The sequence below is a fragment of the Argentina silus genome (assembly GCF_951799395.1).
Source record: "Argentina silus genome assembly, chromosome: 2".
In the NCBI taxonomy this organism is placed as follows: domain Eukaryota; kingdom Metazoa; phylum Chordata; class Actinopteri; order Argentiniformes; family Argentinidae; genus Argentina; species Argentina silus.
The window spans coordinates 10,962,653-10,975,995 of record NC_139656.1 but is presented as its reverse complement, the minus strand read 5'-3'; positions in this window follow the sequence as shown (position 1 = coordinate 10,975,995).

Genomic DNA, 13,343 nt, shown 5'->3' with positions numbered 1-13,343 from the left:
GACCTGCTATTGCAGTCTATATGGCTTTGTTTACACTAATCATATTTCTAAAACTGTAACCCATTTTTCTGTGAGGGGATATGTCTGGCCGATGATTTAAATGTATCTATTTGACCATGGGGAAAACAAAATAATAAGAAAAGGTATTTTCATAAGCTACTGCCTAAATAGTTCAGACTGAATTGAGCCCTTAGTCTAGTGGTGTCCAATGAATAATACCAGGGAGCATATCCAAAATCTCTTATCCATTCCACTCCAGCCCGCTCCTGCAAACCCCACTGTCTGAATACCAACTGCATACTTCTTGGGTTGGGGTTTCAACCTTGATGAACACATGCCAAAAAAAGATATGGAGCCAAATCGTGAGTGGCACATCCTATCTACATTTTTAGCAAGGCCCAGTGCTGCAGTGCCCAGCCTCTGTGTGTGTGTGTGTGTGTGTGTGTGTGTGTGTGTGTGTGTGTGTGTGTGTGTGTGTCTGCGTGAGTTTGAAGAGACAGCTGCGGCATTTCTCTGAATCAATCTGCCACAGTATTATCAGCACTTGGCTGATCCCAGACAAGGCACACACACCTTCCCAAACATGATTGGGAGTATTAATACAGGAGGCAGGGGACTGGAAAGCATGTGGCAGACCTGGCTGCCGGAAGCAAATTGAATGCCACGTTGCATTTGCTACCCCCTCCTCGTTTTATTTTAATGTCAGGACTCAGAAGCCAAGGCAAAAATAACTGGTAGGTATGCTGAGTCATACTACCATGAAGTCTAAGAACTTCAGCGGTTTTTATTTTCATCAAAATATACCCTAGGATCTAGAAAGTTAAATGACTTCACCAATGTAGTTGATATGCATACAGCAGCAAGACCTAATGACAAGAAATCCAGCAGAATTTGAAGAGAAAGGTGGGGTGCAGTTTGAAAAATACATTTTTAATGGGGAAAAGGATTCATTCCAAACCTACAGTGTTCAATGATTCAAAGCTTAGAGCAATGGAGCATTTGGGTCAGTATTTGACAACTCAATGACTGTTTGATTCAGCAAACAGAGGTTTTACTCAAGAGTTTGACTCTCAGATTTTAACCATGGTTTACTTGGTTTTACAGAATACTCAAGGCATTTCAACTCGGCACGTCACTGTGTAACATTTACAGTTGACAGTTGGAAGTAACACATAATTGTGGAGGTTAAAGTTGTTTGTTTGTATGGTTTTATTTATTCTCAAAACGGGAATGTGCATTAACATCCAAACTCACTAAACACATTTTCCCTTATCAAATGTCATACAAGCAGGATTTGTATGTGCATATGTAACGTAGCATGACATTCACTGCACAAACATATTACAGTATGCTTTCAGTGACAGGTTCTAACTTGGTCCTCACTAGCGTTGGTTAGTGAATCCATTAAACCCCCTAAATTGGTCAGTGTTTGATTTTTTTTATATATTGAACAACAAGCCATCACCACAACACTATGAATAAATGAAAATGGACCAATGTAAAGCGTTTGCTCCCCAAGAGAGAGCGAGAAACAAGTGAATAGATATAAAAATTGTCCTATAAAACTATGGATTTGTCAAATAAAGAAAAAAAGACAAGTCTGTCAAATGGACTGTCAAATGATTAAATAAATAAATAATCAAATTAATCGCATGGTTTGCTGTGATTAATCGCAATTTCTGTTTGGTCAAATTTATCCCTAAAACAAATTATACCCATGGGCATTTTATATTGCGTCACAGTTGTGCAACAGTCAAAAACTAACCAAACTGACAGTTGTGAGAGTATTGTTCTGGATGATTTTTTAAAGGTCAAAATCCAAACACTGGAGTTCTGTAGCTTTCACAATGTTGGATTGACATAGTTTTTTTATGGTTGTTGGTTGGTCGCGTGTTGGTTGGAAAACAGTTTATTAGATGTTGTTACGTAAAAAAACCACCAGGGTATTGAGTATTCTAGTGGATAGGCAATGTGTTGTTAAACATTAGGTCATATCTGTGTCTCCACTTGCCCCATTTGTGGGCTGATATTAATGTTATATTTTAATGTAATTTTAATAATTGTAATTCATGTTTTTTACAATGGCATTGTCATAAAGTGGGAAAGCAGACAGTATTTTACTGTAAGATATAGCCTTCAATTCTTTGTTTTATTTGACAGTATTATTTGAAGTATTTGAGGGTTAGTTTGGGATTAACGGGATAATGAGAGTGGGTCAATCAGACGTGCATGCTACTGTACGGTGTTATGGAAAATACATTGATAGAACTGTTTGAAGGATATGCACTTTCGTATGACTGATACAAGTTGTGTGAATACTGTGATTACATTTTCTCTTGCTACACCTCTAAAGTTCTATAGCCATTGTCTTGAGAAACGGCGGATGATTACAATATGGATAGCGGTGGTTTCGGAGGGAGTAGTGGGGGAGAGCAAGAACAAAGGAACAGACCCATCTTGCCGACAGGAAGGTGGATAAGTGTGAAATGTTGAACGCCGATTGATCAGTAAGAAAGCGCCGATTGATCAGTAAGAAAGTCTCCCCATTGTTCTTTCTCTCCCGCCCTCACTCACGTAAGCACAAGCTTGCCGGTGATAGCCTTGGCGGCGCCTACCATTATGTTTCATCTGTATAAAAGACAACCCTGATAATCGCCTCTTCAGACCCCTGGATTTTACACTGTTAGGCTCCTGTCTCTTGTTTGCAAGCAATAAATACCGGACTCAGATATTGTGGCTACTCAGGACTTTATTTCTTGAATCTCACCTCCTAAGAGCTGAAGTACAGAGTGGTAAAACCTAGACATTCACCACAACGGTTAAAAATTGTTGGATCTGATTCCTTTTACTTTATGCGATTTTACCTAGCCATTTTTACAATGACATTGTCATGTTTATTTGATTCATTAGCAGCCAGGACAGTATTATTTGAGATGTGTTGATGGAGCTTCGAGTCGCACTTGCCAAGCTCTTTCAGATCTAACCAGCAATCAAGATTGGCCAATTCAATGGATTAAATAAAAAATATGTTTCCTCCTGTCCCGCCCATCCCGTGTATCCTAAGATGTTGTGTGTGTACAATGAGCAATGTCAGTCATTTTTACAGACTGCGTGCGACCACGTTTGTAATAATTCCGGCCTTTTTTTCCCTGTTTTTTGGCGTGTAAAAATATTATCACAACTTAATTTGCAATAGGTTGCTATCATTAAAAACATCATAATAGGGTGCGAACATTCACATTTTCAGCTGGAGGGCAAGGGCAGCCATCCACACTAATGTAAGACCCTGGTCAATCAAACTGCTGTCTATCATAATTGCCGACATGATTTGATATTTATATCAAATAAAAGTGTACCAGCCAGTGATAACTGACAAATCATGACAGTTTAAGTTTATTTTTCATACTTTTTGACTTGTCATCTTTTGCATATATAAACCTGGTCAACCACCAGTAGCTAGCTTCCTAAATCAGCTAACAGTAAGAGTCTGCAATGAACATGAGACCTAGGTTTCTCAGTAACTGTAACTAGCAAATTCGAAGGGAATAGTAAGTCCCTCATGTTTCTATTGAATTACTGTACGATAGGAACTTGACTGTCAAATCTCTTGAACCTAGCCTATATAAAATGTAAGGAGTGGGACATAGAAGCATAGAAGACAAGTTCACTAGACAGGGCATGCAAGCATGGTTTGAATAAGACTGAAATATCTACTTGAAAAAATCTATAAATCACCTGCTGCAAGAGATAACCACTGATTAGATTGTTGAGAAATGTGTTAGGAAATCTGTGAAGTGCCTTGCTGAGGCTGATCAGCGGCTTTAAAACCCCTAGGCTAAATGCCGCAAGGTTGTTGGGAACTTATCAGCATCTGTTGGCATGTCCTGTGCTGGCTCAGCAACAATAAAACTATTGTAAGACTTGCAACACAAATGTTGTGGGTTCGAATCGGCTTTGGGACAAAGTGGTTTCATTTGGCTTTTTAGTGGTTTCATTTGCTAATTGCTAACAATGTTCTACTTGTGATGTACTTGATGCCCTGCTTAAACAAATCCATTGAGGCTGATCTGCTTGACCCCCCCCCCCCCCTTCTTATTCTCTATACTCCAAAAGTTTGGATTTTACAATTACTATGATGTTCAAGTATAGATTGTGAGCTTTTATTGTTATTTTTGTACATGCTGGTTACACCATTCTGAAATTACAACACTTTTTATAGATAGTTCCCCTATTTCAGGACACTCTTGAGGTTCCTCAGGTCTCCACCAAATTGGGCAAATCCGCTTTTAGTTTTGGTGCATCTCCTGCTGGAACTACAAAACACATTACAATGGTTGTTTTGGTGCCACTCAGGCAATTTAAAATGTTGATTGAGGACCTATTTGGTGAAGGATTTGATTGTTTCTCTTGATATAACAATGTTGTGGTTTTATATGTTATATGTTTATTATATGTATGTTTTGATTTCTGTATTTTACTGTGTTGTTTTGAAATTTTATTTATTATGGACGGGGTGCACCTGCAAATAAGACCTTGGTATGTTTCCCCTGTATAAATAAAGATTAAATAAAATGTTTGCTAATACCTTGACAACCCCTGACAACTTGCTCTAACCACTTCAAAGCAATTTCTAATCATAACCCTAACGTAACTACTTCAAGTTAATGCCTAATACTGCCTTACATGCAAACCGCTGCTAATGTGCTTCATGGAAATGGTTAAGGTTAACATGTTATGTCTTCACATGTAGGTCACACATCAACATCTTTACATTTTCTATATCTTTATGTCCTACTGACTGCCCACACATCAACATTTTTACATTTTCTAGGTACATTACTTTATGTACAATGAGATCACGTTGTACACACACACAACACATACACACAATGTGTATAATGATCATTGTTAGAATAAAATGTTTTCATAACATAAAAGCAGAGACAAAATTATGATAGAAATTTTTTTTGCATAGTAATGTATAAAGTAATCATGCATAATTGTTGCAAACTAATGGGCTCAATTAAAAAATAAGGCAACTCTCTATGAAGTAAAAGAGCAGTGATAAAACTGATCATATAATTTCAAAACAAATGACTGGGAAATAACTAAATAGGTTATGTTTGATTAAATGACTTCAAAACGAATTTAGTCTTCCACACTATGAATGTAATTAATACTTTTAAGACTTCTCTGCTTTCAAAGTAGTTCATTGCAACAGGGCACAGTAAGTTAGAGCTTGCATCAGTGTACAAAGGAAGCAGAGAGCACAGTCACTCTAATTTGTTTGGCCAGATGGGTTCATACAAATCCAATTAAGAGATCAAATCATGACCAATGACATTAATTGGTGGAACAGCTACTTGGTCTGATCCAGGAAGCAGTCAAAGCCATAATCTTTCTGCATATGCAGCAATTCCAATGATTAATTGTTTGCAAGGCCTTGTTTGCTGTAGAGAAAACCGTATTCTAGAGTAGAGGAAAATGTTAATTTGAGTCATCCCTAATCAAGTAAGGTAGGCTGTAGGACCTGTTGATTTGATTGTGAACATGATTTTAACCTCACACCTGGGGTGTGTAGGCCCTCCAATGTAATATATTGTTCAGTAAGGAATTTGTGTCCTGTCCATGCACCTGTCGGATGATGATGGCTCTGTAGGAACAACTAATTACAAACTGGAAGAGGGAGAATGGGCCGCCGGCTGGCTTCATTGGTATTCATAGTTGCATCTGAATGGTAGTGTACTCTTGGCTCCTGACCAGGCCAGACAGAGATGAACACTGATTGGACATAGCCATCCACTGAATACTGAGCAACCTGGATCATCCTGTTTGCCATTTAAATGTTACTTTTGAGCTTGGTACACCTGGCATACTGAATTGACTGGTAGCCTTCTTCATTTCAGAAGTTAACATCAAATCTGACAACTTGGCAAGTACAACTTTAACAAGCTACTTCTGTTTGGGATTAATGTGTTCCAGTTTTAGGTGTTTTTGAATCTTTATCACTGTAGAATCATTGGCTGTTTTTTCCATGTACAATGTATAGGCTACCTTACAGTTGTGTGTTTCTCATTGTAAAACAGACACTGGGACACCTAAATCACATATTTTAATGTGATCTAAAGGCAGTTTCTAAACCACACAAGCTTGAAGTTGTGCAATGGCTTAATGCTTCAAGTTACTTCTTCCATAGTATTTATGGATGAGGTGTAGATATCTGAAGTTCTTGTCAGTGTTTGATCATTAAAGCTGAATAAAAGTCTGACGTTTCAAGACAGAGTGAAGCTAACAAGATGGAGATTTCCAATGATTCCTTCTTGACTCAAATGCTCCTTAAAATTACTTTAGTCACCATTTTTTATGTTTGCTTAGCACCCAATGTTGCATATAGGCAACAATGTGTTTAAACACCTGGTAACATTTCTGTTTGATATCATTTATACTTTTTGAGCTGAACTTGAATTTGCCTGAAATCCTATTAATTCCTATGACCTTTCGGTCTGACTCCACTTAAATAACTTCCATTCAGAGTTTTGAAACTATTGACTTTTTATACTTAAAGTGGCAGGCCAACTCCAATTGCTCTGATTTCAGCTACACACTATCCCTAGGTAACAACTAACTGCTGTGATATTATTTCTTGTCACAATGCAATACAAAATTGCATTAACTTATGCCAACATTTATCTGAAAAGTATAAATAATATATGAATATTAGTGAATATTCAGCATGAACGTAACGTTACCGAACACCCGATATGCTAGACTTCGGCATATTAACCATCCAAAACAAAGTAGGCTAGCTATTACATTACCTTTCTAGCTCTACCTCTATGTGAATTAAATGCTTGCTAGCTTTATACCTAGCTAACATTAGCTAGCTAGATAGCAGCTGCACTTTGCAAAAACGTCTATTGGCATTGATGAGGATTGCTAGCTATCAATGTCCATGAATCCTACCTTAGATTGGTGCTACAGCAGGAGACTGCATCAATCTCCATTGCTTCTTTTTAATGATGTCATGGATTATTTTTCATGTCATGGATCATCATTTGCTCTTACTATTAATGATGTGGAGACAAAAGATTCATGTGTCTGGCCATAAAGTTATCCTATTTAATGTAATTTTGTCCATGGCTGTAATGTAATTTTGTCCATATCCAGGATATTTCTCTTCACTCTTGCTTCCTTAACTCTGCTACGGCCAGTACCTCACTTGCCTTTTTTATTTCAGCATTCATCACCAGAAGCAAACACCTTGGTCTAGGCCTTCAAGGCCTTTTCAAACAGTGGATCTCTTAGATATTTTTAATAGTATTTGTCAGGTCACCCGAGATGCTGTGGCTCCCTTTAAGACCAAATGAAAGCATCCTCACCTTAAAGAGGGAGTGTAGAAAGTAGAAAGGCAGAAAGAAAATGGAAGGCCTGTAGACTCAGCATTTTCCACATTCATTTGAAGGAATTGAATACTTCCGTAAATTATTTGTCTGTTTTTATTTATCTGCACATTTGTAAAGCACTTTGCATTTTGGAAGGTGCTATATAAATAAAGTTTATTATTATTATTTGTCACACTGTGAACAACCATCATCCGCTTGGGCTGGCTGGCTGAGTCTCGTAGAAACTGGACCCTGGTAAGTAGCTATTTGCCTCCCCAAGTCACATTACATCCAACACGGTCCACATACTCTTATAACTCAAGTGAAAACATACATGTAGGCTAGTTTACTGACCTACTAGGCAGCCGTAGACCTCTAGACTAGACAACTGTAGCATTAAAAGGTGGCTTACTTGTGGAGTTCATAACAGCGATGCTTTTGGAGAAAAATGTATTTCTAAATGAAATGTAGTGTGTCAAATCCATGTCTTAATGGTCCCGGAAGAGAGACAAGGGTACAACTAATTAGTTGTCCTTCTCTATGTCTGTTACCATCTGCCTATATAAGAGCATGAAAGGGGCAGGGAAACTATAGATAATTGTGATTGACACCTACTCATCAGTCCCAGGCACTACACTTGTCTTCCAAGTACAGCCGACTGTTAAGAGAGCTTTGCTTTAGACAAACCAAACTTGTCTTGTTTGGGTTTGTGTTTTCATCTGCTGACTCTGCCAGATGCTTCCAGTTAACTCAGATTTCACAACACACACACCCAAACAGGTGCTCCCTATTTTCATCAAAGTTACACGTACAGTTACAAAAGTATATTTGACTTTACTGATTAACACACAGTTATCATATTGTTACTGATTATTATTCTCAGCAATATGTTTTTAAGCATTTATCATCAGAATGTTAAATTACTTAATCACACATTAAATAATTAAGCATTAAATAATTTAATCATTGAATCATTTGCCTTTTTTACTTCAGCATTCATCACCAGAAGCAAACACCTTGGTATAGGCCTTCAATGGCCATGGGGGTCGGTATGGAAGGGATTATTTTGTCTATAAATTCATCCATCAACGTGTTAAATTCCTGCTCTTGCTCTTGATTCCATTCTATAACCTCTGAGCCAATAGGCCTGAGCGGCCCAGGTTGTTCTTCATTCTTTCTTTGTTCCTGTAGCTGGTGCCTTAAGTCAGGGGGCCCTAAGAGACCACTCTCTGACTTTGGCTTAGATGCTCCAGGGACATTTTGGACCTTCTTGACCATCCTACCCCTGGCTATTTTCCAATTCCTCGGTCTATAGCTAGTTGTATCTAGCCGAGCCTGATTGCTGTGAGGGCTATTCCCTTGGTTTCTAGGAGGTTTGTGACTAAACCTTCCCCCCTGTGTCTTGGGGAGCTGCACAGGCATTTCTGGGGATCTCATCCTGCTGCTGTCCTCAGGGGATCTCCTCTCCTCTCTATACTCTGCTCTGAGGGGTTATATTTTGAGGGGACCTCATTCTTTTGACAAGGGGGAATCATGTCTTTTAAGGGTAGACTAGGCCAATTACTCAAGCCTTCCCTGATGATCCATGATGATCCATCCCTCTCCAGTGCCAGATAAGTGTATTATTGCAATGTCGGAAAACCAGTGCTCTGACAGGTGTTTTTCTATAGCCATGGAGTTTACAGTAATAAAAATGAAACCTGTCACTACTTTGGTAGAAAATATGACATGGCAAAATATCCAAAGAATTGTCTTTGTTCACAAAGGAACCTATGGTGATTGCATGGCACTGATGCATCTCAACACAGATGAATTTAAGTGGCACTGTCAAAAATGGTGCCATCTCCCTCTTGAAATCACTATTTTGAATATCAACAATACATTCGGAACAGGGTTTTGCAATGTGTGAGCTACAGATTAGAGGGAAATTGAGACAGACAAAGTTGGAAACCCAGCAACAACACCATGGATAGAAATGAGTTTCATGATATGACCTAACTATGTAATTATTTTCCCTATTTGCATATATATAGAAAATCAACCAGGCACGGTTAAACACTGTCTTGACATGCTTTTTCTGTACTTTTGATTTTAGCAAGTCATGCTGTTAAGACTTTTTAGCTTTATAGTAAAACTAAGGTTTAATGTCTTTCTCACTATTTCACTTTTCTCATTGTGTATTTTGTGTGTTTTATACTGTATATCGCACCACAATGTTTTTGATTGCAAAGTAGCTCTGCATGTCTTTGCAGAATATGTTATATTTAAAATTCAATTATGTTATATTTCTGTATGTGAATGGAGAGGGGTGACTGTGTAACATTATCTGCTCTGCTGTTAGAGTTGTAAGAAAAGTAGGGAAGTGCTTTGTCCAGACAATAAATCACAGTTCTGCAAAGCTTACTTAGGGTAAAAAATACTGAACGGGAGTGAGTAGTTTAACCTCATAAGAAGTTAAGAGGCCATGCCACAAATAAAATTTGATTGACACAACTTTCTACATTACCAAAATTGATAATTCAAGGTGCTGTATGTATATTTTTGACCCAGCAGATTTTGTCACATTTTCAGAAGACCCACAATAAATTCATAAAAGAACCAAACTTCATGAATGTTTTTTGTGACAAAGAAGTATGTGCTCCAATCAATCCATTACAGAAAAATAAGAGTTGTAGAAATGATTGGAAACTCAAGACTGCCATGACATACATGTTCTTTACAAGTGTATGTAAACTTCTGCCCACAACTGTATTTCCCAATTCCGACAATAACAGAAGAGGTCCTCCGCCCCCCCCCCCCCCCCCCTCCCCTTTATGTACCCAGTGAAAATGTAGCCTATCACCTGTTAAACAAGCAATTCTGGTGACTTTAAAAAACAGTGAAAATATAGTTAGTTTTATTCTCATCATTGCACACATGTAAACGTGTGATTATTCAATTATTATTATTATATTAAAATATTATTATTATTCAATCCACGGAAATCAACTAAGAAATATTATTTCACATTATTTCATTAGTTAATACTCTGCAATTTTGCTCTAAATTTGTTCTAAATTATGGTTTATCCAAGGACATCATTTCGATTTTCTCTGACTAGACAATAATTTGTCCTTTTCCTAATGTGAGGTGTTCAAACACATCCATCCATGTGCAATATTTTTTCTGAATTGTTTCACCATTCACCATTTAGAAATGACAACCCTTTTTATACATAGTCCCCGTTTCAGGTCACCAAAAGTATTGGAAATTTGTCTTGACAGGTGTTTCTGGTAAGTCATTTGTGCAGGTATAAGAGAGCTGTCAATGTCTTGGCTTTACATTTGCATTTAGAGTCTGCTATTAGTCTCTGTCAACATGAGGACCAAAGAGATAACAAAATAAAAGTCAGGGAAGCCATTATGAGGCAGTTCCAACAGTTTGGAACATCACTAAAAGGAAAGAAAGCACTCATGAGCTCAGATATCGCAAATGGCCTGGTTGGCCAAGGAAGACTTCTACAGTGGATGACCCAAGAATGCTCACCATGATTCAGAAAACCCCCAAAACAACTCTCCCAAAGATCAGGAACACTCTCCAGGAGGTAGGCGTGAATGTGTCAGAGACCATCCACAGAAGACTTCACCAGCAGAACTACAGAGGCTGCTTAGCCACAAAAACAGGATGGCCAGGTTATGGTTTGCTAAAAAGCACCTAAAAAAGCCTGCCGAGTTCTGGAAAAAGGTCTTGTGGACAGATGAGACAAAGATTAACATGTACCAAAGTGATGGTAAGAGTAAAGTGTGGAGAAAAAAAGGAACTGCCAATATACACAGCATACCACCTCATCTGTGAAATATGGTGGAGGGGGTGTTATGGCTTGGGCATGTACGGCTTCCACTAAAACAAGCTCACTTGTCTTCATTGATAATGTAACTGCTGACGGCAGCAGCAGGATGAATTCTGAAGTGTACAGAAACATCTTGTCAGCCCGATTACAAGCAAATGCCTCCAAACCGTACTTTTTAAAACTCGCTGTGGATTTTATCGCCAAACCCTTATGCAGCATCTTTAACCTCACCCTCACTCAGAATGTCATCCCCAAAATTTGGAAATCTGCCCATGTTCTCCCTCTGTTAAAGGGTTAGGGTTAGGGGACCCTTCCTTTCTTAATAACTATAGGCCTATTTCAAACCTAGCCATCTTATTGAAGGTCTTCAAGGGGCTGATAAACGATCAACTAAAGGAGTTCCTGAGTGCTAATAACATCCTTTCACCGCACCAGTCTGGCTTCAGAAAACAACACAGTACAATCACAGCATCCTTAAAGGTTGTCAACAATATTATCGAGTCAGTGGACTCCAAAAAAACCTGTGCTGCTCTTTTTATAGATCTTTTGAAGGCCTTCGATACTGTATCTTGAAACAGCGGCTGCTCAACATTGACTTTTCAGAGGAGGCCGTCGGCTGGTTTGAAAATTATCTATCAGGCAGGACACTGTGTTAAATTTGACGGTACTTCCTCCAGTGTAATGCATGTTGTCTCAGGGGTCCCACAAGGTTCTCTTTTGGGACCACTTTTGTTTACTATTTACGTTAATAGTCTGGTTCTTAATGTTCCGATGCACACCGTTTAATTTTTATGCTGACGATACTGTTATTTACTGTTGTGGTGCCACCCTTGTTCAATCACTTGAGTTCCTGGAGTCTGCTTTTGGTATTGTTGAATCTCGGTTGTTTGATTTAAAGTTGGTGTTGAATGCCTCAAACTAAATTGACGCTGTTCTCAAAAGCCAAGAAAACACCCACTTCTCTTCCCAAACTTTACAACCTTGCATAGAAAACCTAGTAAAGAAACTAAAGCTCAAACTAGGTTTTTATTTCAGAATTAAAACCTGTTTTTCTTACTCCGCCAGGAAAAGATTGGTTGAGGCCACATTCCTCCCTCTGCTTGATTATGGTTGATCCTCTGCCCAATGCTTGCAACGCCTGGACACTGTGTACCACAGTGCTCTGAGGTTTGTTACGGGCTGCAAAGCTCTCACTCACCATTGCACCCTTTATGCCAGAGTTCAGTGGCCTTCATTGGCCTTTCTCAGGCTAATTCACTGGTACATCTTTATATATATAAGTCTATCCCTGGTCTGCTCCCCTCTTATCTTGGTGGGTATATCTCACTCAAAACTAGTAATTACTGTTTGCGTTCAAGCGACACACTTTTACTTAACGTCCCTAAGGTTCGCACTGTACTTGGGAAGCAGGCCTTTAGGTTCGCCACCCCTGTAGCTTGGAACCACTTACAGACTGACTTACAAATTGGGGATCTGATCCCGGTCGGGGCTTTTAAAAGTCTAGTGAAGGGCTTGGAAGCAGACTCCATAGGAGGACGTTTCCCCCTGTCTCCTTATGCCTCTGCGAGGTGTTTACTGTTACTGCATGTTTTGTATTTTATGTGCTTTAATGTTTTGCTTGTGTGTTGTGTTCTATGTCTTGCTTTTGTACCTTTTAATGCTGATTGTTTGTTGCTTTTGTGTGTCTACTGTTACACATAGGATCCTGTGCACTGCTTGTGTGCTTTGCCTTTTGTGCTCTTGGTGTTGCTTGCTTATATGTTGCTTATATGTTGTGTTACTCTGCAGATGTTTGCTTTTATGTTGTTTTAAACTATGTCGCTGCTTTATTGGCCAGGGCTCCCTTGAAAAAGAGGTCCCGTCATCTCAATGGGACTCCCCTGGTAAAATAAAGGTTAAATAAAAAAAAAAAAAAAAAAAAAAAACTCATTGGACGGCACTTTGTCATACAACAGGACAATGACCCAAAACATACTAGGGAGTTTTTCAGGGCCAAAAAGTGGAAAGTTGTTGACTGGCAAAGTCAATCTCCAGATTTAAATCCTGAAAATGGCTGCAGTACAGGTCTTGCAGAGCATCACCAGAGAATATACCCAGCATCTGGTGGGGTAAATGGGTTGCAGACTTCAGGC